Raw genomic sequence first — 10,000 nt, forward strand, 5'->3', positions numbered from 1 at the left:
TCTAGATGTTGATATCACTTTGTGAAGCCTCGGGATTTTTTTTAATAAATCAAGAGAAAGATTCAGGGATGTCTGACGGAGGTACTGAAATTTCATCGTGAAATAAGTCGTATCTGTTTGCTGCAAAATACGAACTATGTTCTCTGTAATTCCATTATGTTTAAAATGGTATAAACTTAGTGGGATAGTTCTTAGAAAATGGAGCAATGATTTTCTAAAGAAAAAAAAAGTGAAAGCAAGGCAGGAACAATTAGTATAAAGATAATTTTCTAATGAAGTGAGAATATGGACAGTTGTCTTACAAAGATATAATAAAGCCATGACTCGGAAAAGGTATTTAAATAAGATATTTACTTTACATGTCACCTGGCTGGGAATGAATGCGATTTAGTTTCGGTTTTGCCTTTTAATGCTAACATTCTGTTTTCAACCATTTTTCGTAAGCTGACACGGTAGGCAGTTGCAAGGTTTAATGCCAGCTGAATTTAAAGTAATTCAATACGAATAACGAGAGAGAAGAAAACGAAAAATAATATTTGACAAAGCTTCATTTTCCCCTCCTAATTACAAATAAAGAATTCAGAGAACAAAAGCAACGTCAGTCATCTAAATATTTCATTACTGATATACACTTTTTATCTATTTGTTTGGAAACAAAGTGGAAATATCCTGTATCAAAAGTCATGCTGCAAGTCGTTTCCGTGTTTACGTCATATTTCCATGTTTTAAGTGTGTCAGTGACAGGTGAGTGCGGGTGAAAGGCGGGTCTTCTTTTTGGTGCAGTTGGTGTGAGAACTTCAGGATCCTCTTTCATGGCTTCACGAGTCCGAGAGAGAGAGAGAGAGAGAAATGTAAGCACCCTTTACTATTATGCATGTATACATACATACATGCATAAATACATATATAATATATATATATATATATATATATATATATATATATATATATATATATATATATATATATATATATATATATATATATATATATATATATATATATAATAGCTGACCAACCCGGCGCTGCCTGGAAACAAATCTGAATAATAACCTGCGAGTAGACCCATTAAAACTCTGAATAACAGTCTGAGGGCTGTGGGAGGGCAGAAGGCAGTGGGAGGGGGAGGGGGAAGAAATAGGGTAGAATGAGGAGGAAAGGGGAAAGAAGTGAGAAGATAGAGGAAGAGGGGGAATGGGGAAGGGACGTGGCAGGGAGGGGAAACGTAGGGAAAGGGGAAGGGGAAGGTAGAAGGAAGGGGAGGGGGATGGGAGGGTGAATGTGAGGGGAGGGAAGTGGGAGGGGAGTGGAGGAGGAAGGAATAGGGGAGGGAAAAGAAGGGAAGAGGGAAGGGGGGGAAGGAGGATAAAGGGAGAAAGGAAGTTACATTCCCCTATTGGAAAAGAATAAACGACGTCACTGAACACAGACAATAAATCAAAGATCTTATGGTTCTACGATTCGTACTCGGGTGTGTCTGTGTATTTGTGTGTGTGTGTGGTGGGGGGAAAAGGTCAGTCTCACTTTCAACGGTAGACAGACCTTTTATTAATTACGTGAAATTCACTGCACAACAAATCGAAGGAGATTCGTTCTAGATATTGATGATGGTAATACCTCAACGTACTTAAGAATTTGTATTTTATTGGCAGTGTTTGATTAAGATACGTTTAGCTTAAGATGAACACTAAAAAAAAAAAGAAAAGGTGGTAATTTCGTTGCGAGTCATTTTTTAGTGAGGGGGATAGGTCTGTCACAGAACTATTTGGTGTACTAATCCGCATACGCGGATCATGATGAATTAGTTCTTGGCCTCCAAAGTTATGCCCGTAACTACCATTTTTTTTTTTTTTTTGTGGATTATGTACCTTAGATATGATGATGGTAATAACACAAGGTACTTAAGAATTTGTATTTTATTGGCAGGATATGATTAAGATATAAGTTTGGCTTTAGATGGACAATGGAAAAAAAATGTGGTAACTTCGACGTGAGTAGTTTTTTTTTAATGAGGGAGTAAGCCTGTCATAGAAACATTTGGTCTGTTGCTACTTCTTTTCCGCGGCGAGAATTGTAAGATCTGACTGGTGTGGTGGTAGAACTTATATTTGAATTACATTGCTTTATGACTGAATGAAAGTAATTCTAATACAGTCAAACACAACTGTTCAATTTTTTGGATGTACTAAACTGATTATAGAGTTTGCAGTGAGAGGAGTTCAATGAAATCATAAGTCTGACAGCACCTGGTAAAAAAGGTGAAGCGTCAGGTGAAAAATTATAATTAACCCAAAAAGCACTGAAGGAAAATGTGACGTAAAAACGAAAGTTTCATTTTTTTTTGTCTGTGTTTGATGCCTGTCACAGGGTAGGGGTTTGATTTTGAGTTATAATCCTTTTGGAGCGGTATAGAGGCCGTGTACAAAATTTTGTCTGGTTCTCTCAAGCAGTTCGGATTTCTATAGAATCCAAACAAATATACAAACATTCACTCATATCTGTATATATATCTGTATATATATATATATATATATATATATATATATATATATATATATATATATATATATATATATATATATATATATATATATATATATATATATATATATATATATAAACAAATATATAAACATTCATATATAACAAAGCAATATATATATATATATATATATATATATATATATATATATATATATATATATATATATATATATATATATATATATATATATATATATATATATATACACAGCAATATATATATATATATATATATATATATATATATATATATATATATATATATATATATATATATATATATATATATATACACGCAGTAAATATGTAAATGTGCATCGCTGTTGAACTTCTCACTCTGAGAGGTCCTTTATTCCTCATACTATTGGACTGTGGAACAGTCTCCCTGAGGATGTCGTGCAATTGGAACTTCAGAAGTTCAAGCGAACATGCAATGCACTACTACCCTAATGCTATTCTCCTTGCATTTTAATACATTTTTATCTATTTATTATTATTATTTTTTTTTTAATAAGTGGGATCTCTTCCTTATGTATTTCCCTCTACCCGCTCTTACTTCTTCCAAATGAACACCATATTCTTTGGAAGCTTGAATTTTAAGTTAATGGACCCTGTGGGCTTGTTCCATATGAATAGGTTCCTTCTTCTGAATAATAATAATAATAATAATAATAATAATAATAATAATAATAATAATAATAATAATAATAATTCTAAATTAAACGATGTCTTTACACTATTCCACAAGCCTTTACTCTGAATTCTTGGCAAGCCTTCCGCATGGAAATTGAACTCTTGTCATTATATTTTTGTGTGAACAATTGTTTTCCTTTGAAATATTTTTATAGAATATTGAGGAAATTGTTCCTTATAAGTTTAAGGAACAAGTCATTTATAATGTTCCCAAACTAGGAATCCATGCAATATTTCCTTTCCTTTCTAATGTTGATTTCCGTAAAAAAATTATAGATATCGTTAACTATTAATTACTTTTCCTAAATCTTAAACTTGTTGCAAAAAAAAAAAAACAATGCTCTGGTCTTTTTCAGATCTAAGGATAGACTGCGTCCGTCTCTGATGCGCAATGTTGTTTATAAATATACTTGTCGCATGTGTGAGATGGGAACCTACTTGGACTGTACGAGACACCGACTGAAAGTCTACATCTGAATCCATCAGGACGTTAGTTTTAGGGCGGGATGGAGGCTGTCCAGGCTTGAATGGTCAAAGATACGTAATCACCTTTCAATCTGCAAAACACAGATTTATATAAAATACTTCAAAATAATACCAAGAACTCTTCTACGCCTCTTTTCATTGCATAGCTGTTCATCTGTATTGTTTACTTCATGCCTGCTTTACTTTTTTTTTATGTTTGTCACTATTTAGGCATGTATTATGTAGGTTTGTCTTAGGAGAGAAAAAGACAAATATTTTTGCGATTGTGTTTTATACTGTGATGTTCTTTTTTATCACTGAAACATATTGTGTCATTGGAGTTTTGACAATTCAATGAAATAATCTGACAAGTGTTCGAGCGCCTTTCCTTCTGCCCTTCATAAAATATATATATATATATATATATATATATATATATATATATATATATATATATATATATATATATATATATATATATATATATATATATATATATATATGTGTGTAAAAAAAAGACTAAAGTACGTCGGTGCATTAACGGCTGTGGGGAGTGCCCTGACACTTACGAAAGCTATGGTAGCCGTGTACGTGAGGCATGAAATTACGCACTGTTCCTCCTGAGAAGCTACTCATACGAAGCCTGAACGTGTTAGGCAGCTCCTAACTAATAACTGTTACGACAGCGACAAAATAAAAGGCTGCATACAACAACAATTGGATACCCATGCACCAGTGAAGATGCCTACCTCACCAGGAATCACCAAGCTATACTACAGAACTACTGTAGATACTTCCGCCCAAACCTGATCAGCAGTCTCGTTATGCAAAATTTCACCGCCCCTCGTGGGAAGATGTGGGAGCTGACTAACGTGGTACATAAATTTAAATGTACCGAATTGTTACGTAGGTCGCACCACTACTGCTCTACAACGATGACTGTGAGGTCACCACAACCATGGGGACACATTCCAATGTTGTGTGGATGCTCACAACTGGAAACCCACACTGAAAGAATTATTAGAAGGCAGAGAGACTGTGCACAGAGAGGCTTGGTTCCACAAATTGCAATTAGCAGAAGCCATAGGTATAAATCAACAATGGCCTGCTTTAAGCGCACAAAGGAACACGGACCTCATCCTCCTGTCTTCGAGGAAACCACATAACACTCGTAAGAATCCAAAGGGAGAAACCTGCGAAGGAACACTCACGAATACGACAGAAAATACTAACAATGGAATAGATCAAAACTATTGGCCAGATACAGAAATCACGTCTTGCTCACGCCCTCTGCTGCTTGTCGTGACATAGGATGTGTCCTACAGAGCAGCACAGCAGTAATGCCATTGCTGCCGCATAGGCTATAAACGAGAGAATGAAACCCACCGACCAGTAGAAATGCAGCACTCTAGTGACGTCATATTTTACATTCAAAGACTAGCTTAAAAATCTTCATGCGGTTATAAAAACTGTTTCTGTTGATTTGTAATCTAGCCCTGAAGAGGCTGATAAGAGGTGGAGAAAAGATAGTCCCTGTAGATTATGTTATTGACTTCAATACGAATATACATAAGAGAGAAAATATGCAATACTATATTATATTGCATAATAGATAAATATATATATATATACAAACACACAGACCTGCACACACACACAGATATATATATATATATATATATATATATATATATATATATATATATATATATATATATATATATATATATATATATATATATATATATATATATATATATATATATATATATATATATATATATAGATACTATATATATATATATATATATATATATATATATATATATATATATATATATATATATATATATATATATATATATATATATATATATATATACAAACACACACAGACCTATATATATATATATACACACACACATATATATATATATATATATATATATATATATATATATATATATATATATATATATATATATATATATATATATATATATATATATATATATATATATATATATATATATATATATATATATATATATATATATATATATATATATATATATATATATATATTTATATATATATATATATATATATATATATATATATATATATATATATATATATATATATATATATATATATATATATATATATATATATATATATATATATATATATACATATTTGTTATGTGGGTTTGTCTAGCCTTGTTTTACCTAAGACCCATATAATCCTGTCAATTAAGGCTAAAAGTTACCTAAAAAAAAGACAGATAATAAAGATAATTAGATCAGGTCGCCAGCTGAGACTAGAGCTACTGAATATAGAGATTTATTCTGAACCACATTAATTAAATCAACAACATTACTCAAAACAACTAGTTTCTAGCTGCTTCTATTCTGCATCATACCTCATGTGTTCTGCTCTTTCTTCCCTCTCTTGCTTGACCAAGTCATTCAGCTGTTCCTTGACACACTTGGTGAGTTCTTGTCCCGTGAGACCTGGATGACTGGACATTCTTTGGAACTGAGGAAGTATCCCTCAGATATGGGTGACACTTTAGTGGCATGGCACCTTTTCAATAAGGTGGCACCATGGCTGAGTGCACAGTGCAAAGGTCACACTGATGGCACTCTGTATCTCTAGGTACAGGTGTAGCTTGTGTAGTCACAAAGGACTTTTGTCTTTGGTGGAACTAGGGTGACAGTGTGTTGCGAGGAATCAACACTTGTCTTGGAGTGCAACTAATTGTACTAAGGGGAAAATGTATTCTGCCTAAGCAGAACGCAATTAATAAGTAGGAAAAAAAGGAAAGGTAAGAAGGAACACATAAGTAAGCGCTTCAGTTTGTGACAGTGCCTCAGATTAGTGGCACTGTGGAAAAGAAAAATCAATTTTGGTTGTTTTGGCCCTCATGGGTGACTAGTTCTTAGTTCCAGCTGTGCTAGGCTACTTCCTTTCATGTGGAGGGAGGGAGGCTTTTATGCCTGAGTCTGGATAAAAGACCCCACTCGTGGCAGACAGTTTTCAATAACTGTGGTTAATTTTTACTTATCCTCATCTATCTGTGGGACAGAGGTAATTCTTTTCATTTGTTTTATTTTAATTAATTATTCCTATGTCGGCCCGTTCTTTCATTAAGACAGTGCATGTACACTTCTGAGCTATCTTAAAAACTTACATAAATGGATAAAGGAAATGGAAGAGAGAGAGAGAGAGAGACAGACAGAGAGAGAGAGAACAAAGAAAAATATACAGCAAGCAAAGTTCGCACTGCCTGAGTAATGAAGGAAAATTGTAAATGAACGCTAACAAGTTTTCTTCTCTTGAAATACTGATTGAAATGGGCTAGTATATAATGGGTTGTCTTGCCAATATTAGCATGCCCAATTTCACCATGCTCTCATTAATTCTTGATCAAATTCCTTAATTTGTGCACTTAAATGTACAGTTAAATTATCCTCAGTTTCTTTTTTTTTTTTTTATATAATTCCCTGTGAAAGTGTATATTTGCGTAGGAACTTGTGTTACATTTCCTAAATAAATTATTCCCTGACTAAATTATTAACTTTCTTTTACCTGTTGCATAAAATCCTATACATAGTTTTCCCTTTAATTGAAGTATATTGTTTCATAAGATTTGCTAGTATGGTAATGAGCGAGACAAAGTAGTCCGCTAATTCATGCATATGAGGAAGACGTTATTCGTGACGTCACACAGGTAAACAACAACAACAACAATGATTTAAGATGGCGTCTACTGGGCCGCCTGCAACACCTTCAAGATGGCGAACGAACCACGTGACCACACACAGCTGATGGCTCAAAACAACGGCTCTTCTGGGAGGTAGCCTGGGGTTGAGGGGACACCGGCTGGCGGAGGAATATAAATCTCCCGCTATTTGTGGGCGATCTTATTCCAACACAAAAGAACAAAACACTCAAATTCCTCTTATAAAATGACCGAGGCTTATGTGGGAATGCAAGTTTTAACTTAAAATACCACAAAGGCGCATTATTTTACGCAATAAAGAAGGAAAACGAATTTGTTATGGGTACTCCTTTTTTTCGTCTTCTTTTTGGCGTATTGGCGTTAATCTGACTCACAGGACTGCCATGCTTACTGCAGGGCTCGACAACAAAGGGAGGCACACGTGACTCTTACTAACCTAATCACTTTAAAAGTAAAAATGCAAATTACAAACCAAACACTGATACTGTTATTTACGTTATTACTGGAAAGCACGTGAAATTTAATGATTTCCACGCGAGTGAACGTAGTTCTCTTGATGACACTCAATCAGTGGCCTCTCTAGGGTTTCCATTTGTTGCTTTGTATGAAATCTGTGGACTTGTAAACTGTCTGTCTATCTTATGGGAGGGACACTAGGCACGCGTTTTCCGTTCTTTATCATGGACTAAGCTATCTAGTACAAAATTCGATATGCAATACTCATTGGCCAGCGAATATGAAAATAATAAATATGACTTGATAACTCGGCTAACGACCTTGGAAAATATGTGGCTGGCAGGCGGTATTCGAAACACAGTAAACTCTCGCTTCCTAATTATTGTAAATTGTAAATTATAACTGCTCTCACTTAATGGACACTTTCCTACCTACTCTTCTTATTATTATAACAATGGTATTATGAATATTACTTACCTTGGCCTGTATCCTTGTTTGGGAGAACTCGCATGAAATTAATTTGCTCTGACTTTTAAGTTTTAATTAATTCGCATTTAATTTGATTCCAAGTTCTTTATCTATGTGAATTAATTAGAGAATGTTACTGTTAATTGCAGAAATTTTGGCAAGGTCTCGCCACTGTTATGTGGGACATTTGGCTAATTAAGTTAATGTGTAATATCTTGCATTTGTCTAGTCTTGCTTTACCTAAGACGCACATAATCCTGCCATTTAAGGCTAAAAATTATCTAAAAATAGACAGATAATAAAGATAATTAAATCAGCTCACCAGATGAGACTAGAGTTACTGAATATAGAGATTTATTCTGCACCACATTAATTAAATCGACAACATTACTCAAAACAACTAGAACATTGTGCTTTGTAATAGTATTGCATGTAGTTAGATCATTGTCACTTGAATTGGTGCTGCAGCAGCCTGATCATAATGATTATGTCATGTTAATGATAATGTGCAACTGCAAATTTAAACCTTGCTAGGAATACAATTTGAATGTCGTCAGAGACAGCTCGTTAAGTACCCGCAGACACCTTTCAGTTAGCATTAGGGACCTTAATTTAAGTAGTCTAGTGAATCACATCCCCTCCTAGAAGATAGGTATATGACCTTAGTTATCCTCACTGCATGGGCAAGACCTAATAGAGGGAAGGGATTAACGTAACCGAGACGGGCGGCTCGTTTTAGTGCAGACTTTCATGCTCAAAAGAGAGTAGAATGTTTCAATAAAGGGGGAGCTCTTACAGATTTCCACCACCATCGTCTCTTTCTTTGCTCAGTGTAGGGGTCAAAGTCCTATGTTCTAAGGGATGGCTACCCAGGGCCTACACATAGAAGGGTGGAGGGGTACTTTTAAGGTGTATCATTCGCATTGGGTACAGGTAGGAAATTAAATTATTTACTAGGGAGTGCTTAATGCCAGGGAAATCGAACATTCCAGATTTTAATGCTTTTTTTCATCTATCTTCTACTGTGTGAGCTCTTGTACTGGTTCTTGAATGTTCTTTATAGATGTCAGCTGATGCACAAATGCTGGAGAAACAGCGTTTCCCCTCAGGCAAAATCACACTCTTTCTGTGAACTGGAAACCATACTCTACAAGCAACCTACACACAAGCAGATATATGAGGTCTAAAAGGAACACGCTGCAGATCATCCACCTATTATTGCAAAGTGCCCATTGCAAGGCAACCCACAACACATTTTATATCATTCACTTTCGTTCTTCCTGAATATCCATCTTGCCTGGAGAATTCTGCCCTGCTGTGGTAGGCTTATCAACATTCATTGTTGCAAGTGACAAATGTAGTTGAATTCCTAGAGGATCCGGAATCTGTATTACCCGAGCCATTGGCTCTCCAATGTGCTGTAAATTTGATAATTAATTTCCTTATTGCAAGTAGAATCAATATTTTGTTGTACTGTTAATTTCTGTTAGCAATTTTCTTGATTGAGAGTTGGATCAGTATTCTGTTATTTGAAATGCCATAATCTGTGTGCAGTAAAGCAGAATCTTGTATAGATCAGAACTTTCAATTGGAGACCTACCATTATTCTTTTATGTGATTTGTCTG

This window comes from Macrobrachium rosenbergii, chromosome 54 (assembly GCF_040412425.1).
Source record: "Macrobrachium rosenbergii isolate ZJJX-2024 chromosome 54, ASM4041242v1, whole genome shotgun sequence".
Taxonomy (NCBI): Eukaryota; Metazoa; Arthropoda; class Malacostraca; order Decapoda; family Palaemonidae; genus Macrobrachium; species Macrobrachium rosenbergii.